The sequence below is a fragment of the Ascaphus truei genome, chromosome 1, assembly GCF_040206685.1.
Source record: "Ascaphus truei isolate aAscTru1 chromosome 1, aAscTru1.hap1, whole genome shotgun sequence".
NCBI lineage: Eukaryota > Metazoa > Chordata > Amphibia > Anura > Ascaphidae > Ascaphus > Ascaphus truei.
In genome coordinates this window covers 149,447,496-149,452,806 of record NC_134483.1, presented here as the reverse complement: position 1 = coordinate 149,452,806, position 5,311 = coordinate 149,447,496, and positions in this window count along the sequence as shown.

Here is a 5,311-nt window from a genome sequence, read left to right as displayed (position 1 = left end):
AGGAAGTGGTCTGCGGGTTCGATGGGTGGGCTGCCAATCATTTTGCGTCGAGAGTACATCACCGTATTTCTTCTTGACAAAATAAGGCTGACGTCTATGAAAACCCTTAGCCTTTGGGGTCAGCAGAAGGTTTTCTTTATTGGCCTTAGCCTGTCGCTTTTGCCTTGGCGTGGAAACGGCAACCGCCTTTCGCTTTTTCTGCATGACAGGCACGGCAGAGGCGAGTGGGTTCCTGCGTCCGTAGAATCGGGTTGATCCATGGAAGCAGATGGCATAATGCAGTATCTGGACAAGGGCAAGTTCAGATAAAGATCATCGAGTAAAAAAAAAAAAATACAAAAAACACAGCGCACAACGCTCATAGTGCATTAAAAATTATATTAGTAACCACAAAATAAAGGTGAGTATTAAGCGTACATTTAGATAGGAAAAACAATCATTTCAGGGTTAATGTTACCCAAGCACCAACGGACGCCAAATGAGATGTCGTGGCTCTCTCCTTCTCAATCCCTCAGCCTCGGGGTAGGGCCTGGGTGGTCTTCCGATCAGTTAGCTGTTAGTACAGCCCTCAGCCTCAACGTAGTACTTAGGAGGTCTCCAGTTCAGCTAAACAGCAGTACAGCCAATTCGCCGTGCCAAGCAACAATGTCTCTCACTGTTCCAGTCTCTGTAACAGCGGAGCACACGCTGTGGGGCGTCTGGATTCTGCGCTTCCGGGTTCGTGACGTCACACGATCGCGACTGGGCGTCGCAAGTCAGCAAAAGCACCGGGCTGGTTCTCACGGGGTGGTTGGTAGTGAGGGTTCACAAGTAGTCTTTAGTCCAACGCGTTTCGAGACCACAGGGGTCTCTTCATCAGGGAATAAGGACTCATAAAAATCATATCACTTAAATACCCCTCGCTTGTCCCCGATTGGGCCTTCAAATGGGAGTGGCAACCAATCATGAGGTGCTTGGGTAACATTAACCCTGAAATGATTGTTTTTTCTATCTAAATGTACGCTTAATACTCACCTTTATTTTGTGGTTACTAATATAATTTTTAATGCACTATGAGCGTTGTGCGCTGTGTTTTTTGTATTTTTGTTTGCTATTAGGGGGTATTTGAGCCATCCCTGGTGCCACACGTTTAAAGGTCATCCTTTTTTGTACATCACTATATCACCTCACTTTTATTGATTGTAGTAGCGCACTTTATTTTTTCACATTTTCACACAAAGATCATCGAGTGTTGGGCTATGCAAAGTGTGTAACCTTTTATGCATGGCAGCGAGGTACAGGTGTTGAAAGTGGGCGTACTCTAATGTGGGTCATTACCGTATATATACACATCCAGTTTGTGGATTCACTGCACATTGAATACACATTGTATATACATTCTTGTGTTTGTATTTCTTTCTACTCGCAGCAATGCCTGTTAAAAAGATTTCCAAGGATCTCAGCATGCGAATTAAGGAGATGTACACGAGCGGACACCGAATTGCTGCTATCCAACGCTGGTTAGCTACTTCTGGCCTCGTTGTGCCAGCAACCACCGTGAGCTATCATGCACACGGAAAAAACAGAGAACGCAAAAGGGCACCAAGGGGAACTAACGCGTAAGTATATTTATACAACTTAAAAAAAAATATATCAAAAAATGTACTGTAGATCTACAGTACTGTATCTAATATCTATGTTATTTCTCTAGATTTATATTACAACAGTATATATATTTTGTATATTTATATTTATATTACAACAGTATATATATATATATTATATTTATATTACAACAGTATATCTATTTTGTATATTTATATTTATATTACAACAGTATATATATATATTTTGTATATTTATATTACAACAGCATATATATTTTGTATATTTATATTTATATTACAACAGTATATATATTTTGTATATTTATATTACAATAGTATATATATTTTGTATATTTATATTACAACAGTATATATATTTTGTATATTTATATTTATATTACAACAGTTTATATATTTTGTATATTGATTCATATTAATAGAACAATATATTGTATCCTGTTGATCTACTGTCTCTAATATTTTTACTTACCGGATTGTTTTTCTTTACATTGTAGGGAGACAACTCTTCTGGTGGACAAAATAAGTGAGGAGAATGATGAGAAGAGTGCATTAAGGGTCAAATACACTCTGCAGGAAAATCACAATCTCACTGTATCCGAGACCAGCATAAAGAAGATGAGACGCAGCATTGGATGGAAATATGGACGTGTGAGGTTAGTACTGGACAGTACTAGAGGTAAAAGTGTTGTTTAGGAAACTGTACTGTACCGCTAAAATTATTTATTCCTTGTCATTACAGAGCGTACCCCATGATACGGGACGTAAACAAAATAAAAAGAGTGGTCCAGGCCCAGGCATGGATCGACAACGGTGAAACTTTCCAGGATTGCATCTTCACTGACGAGTCTACTGTGTCTCTGGAGAGATTTGCAAGCTTTGCATTCCACAAAAAAGGCCGCATATCTTTGAAGCCGCGGCCAAAACACCCCGTGAAGCTGCATGTGTGGGGTGCCATCTCTTGGCATGGACCAGGATGCATTGTCATCTTTGAAGGTAAAATATATCAAATATAATGTAGCCTTATGCACTGTACTTTACTAGTGTAGCCTTACTGTATGCACTGTACTGTACTATTGTGCAGTTTTTTGAGCACTTTTCTTTTCTTGCTATAGGAATCATAAATAAAGCTTTCTTCCAAGACAACATTGTCCCTGAGATAGTGCAAAACATCACACGTGAGTTCCCGGATGATCACCGTTTCTATCAGGACAACGATCCGAAGCACACCGCGTCAACAGCGCATATCCTTGAGCGCGGTATCAACTGGGTGAAGACGCCAGCGGAGTAAGTGTGGTAACCATGTCTCATTTTTTTCCCACTGTTTTTACTGTGTACAGTATATCTTAAACTAATTGTCCTTTTTTTCCAATGACAGATCGCCAGACTTCAATCCGATCAAAATGATCTGGCATCAGCTGAAGGACCATATCCGGAAAGTGGTGAAACCATCCAAAAAGGACGAGTTGTTGAAAGGCATAATGAGTTTCTGGAACGATTTACTCACCGTGGAACGCTGCAATAAATATATAGACCATATTGCGACTGTGTTGCCCATTGTGATCGCGCGTAATGGGCAAGCATCAGGAAAGTAGTACTGTACTGTAGTATTGTAAGTACAGTATGATACAGGTAAGTATGGCACAGATTTTTTCGTTCCTAATATTCAGAGTATACAGTAGGTACCGTTTTTTCTTTACAGAGAGAGCAGCACCAGCCATCTGGTTACATAGTATTTAACAGTAGTCAGAGAATACATTAGTTCCAGTATAGACTAGTTTGACAGTAGTACAGTAACTGCCTACTAACTGCTCAATTTTTTTCTTTCCAGAGAAAGCAGCACCAGCCATCTACAGTAGTACTACACATCACACAATGCCATAATACAGTACGTACATAACTGCAGTAATTTTTAATTTTCTTGGCGTTTCAGGAAAAAGGGTGGCCTGGGGGGAGGTGGGGTGTTGTGTCCAGTCTAATCTATTTGTACAGTAAAATGTACAGTATATAAACAGCAGTAATGATGTACACAAAACCTCTCCTCGCTCAATGAACTACTGTACTGTACACAGAATAAGGAACAAGATAAAGACGGAAAAAATAATATTACTATATATACTGAAAGCAGGAAAAGGATATTCAGCGCTCGTGCTGCAGATGTAATGGTTGGAATAATCCCTGTGCTGCACGTGCATGGAGCGTCTCCCCAGAGGCTCCCACTTCAGAGGTGATCCCCCCTCAAGAGGGGGGAGGGCACCCTGAGAAGAAAATGAAAGAAAATAGCACAGAAGCGCACAAGGGATGGGGTTAATAACAGTATTTTAATAAAACAAACACATAAATGACTGAGAGGATCCAACCCCTTCTCAGCTCAAAAGATGAAAGTAAAAGTAAAATGCCCAGAAATTGATGCCATACATATGGTCTCTTTAACATAGAATATCTAGGAAAAATACATCACATACAACAAATAACATTCAATGTAAAAATGAACATGGAAAGACCTCCTGACGAAGCACGTGGTGCGAAACGCGTAGAGGTCACGACAGGTCATCCTGCGCGTGTTTGCTGAGCGGCTGAGACGGAGCCTGCCTGAGGCTCTAGTGGTGGCTGTTCTATCTTCCCAGGTGCCGCGATCCGGATCTTGTGCGGTCAGCTGTGGACCCCCACCTTTGCCCTAGTGTAAGTGTCCGTCTCCCCCTGTCAGCGGGTATTTAGTCCTCTATGGTGGTTTTTATCCTAATCCCCTTGGGCTGTCAGTACTTTCCATGTTCATTTTTACATTGAATGTTATTTGTTGTATGTGATGTATTTTTCCTAGATATTCTATGTTAAAGAGACCATATGTATGGCATCAATTTCTGGGCATTTTACTTTTACTTTCATCTTTTGAGCTGAGAAGGGGTTGGATCCTCTCAGTCATTTATGTGTTTGTTTTATTAAAATACTGTTATTAACCCCATCCCTTGTGCGCTTCTGTGCTATTTTCTTTCATTTACTATATATACTGTATATATATTATACATTACAGTATATATTATTAAATAATATTCTTATAAATGTGCATTACTCATGTTTATCCATGTTTTGCAAATGATTTCTAAATGTTTATCCAATTTCAATCTGTCAGAAGAACTTAATAAAGACTGCATTATGTATTATTCATGATTATTTTTATATTTGTATTTTTTGGTTCCTGATAAAATAAAATACATATTTATTTACATTCCTGCTAATCATAATCATTGACAACACCCACCCCCCCACCCCTACAGTACTCCAATGAAAAAGAATGAATGACAAAACAACATGAGTCAGTTAATGGGTTTTTTAACTCTCAATTCTCACAATGCTGTGCAAATCAGATTTACATTTCAAAATCGAGAAGGGATTTTCCAAAGCGTTACCGTAAACAAAGCCTCAAAGGGTTGGGGGGGGAGGGGATGAGTCATGTGCAGTAATCAGCTAGCTCCCATCTCAAAGAGGATTCGACGCAGGCGCAGTGAGGCTTTGTAGCTCAGCCATGGACGGATTAAGATCACAATGGCAATATTCAGAAAATTAACGACTCTGTGGAGGGGGGTTGGGTGACTCATGCGCAGTAAGCAGCAAGCTCCCATCTCAAAGAGGATTAGAGTACACGCAGGCGCAGTGAGGCGATTGACGCTCGGCTAGGGACGGATTAAAAACAATGACTAACTTCAGAA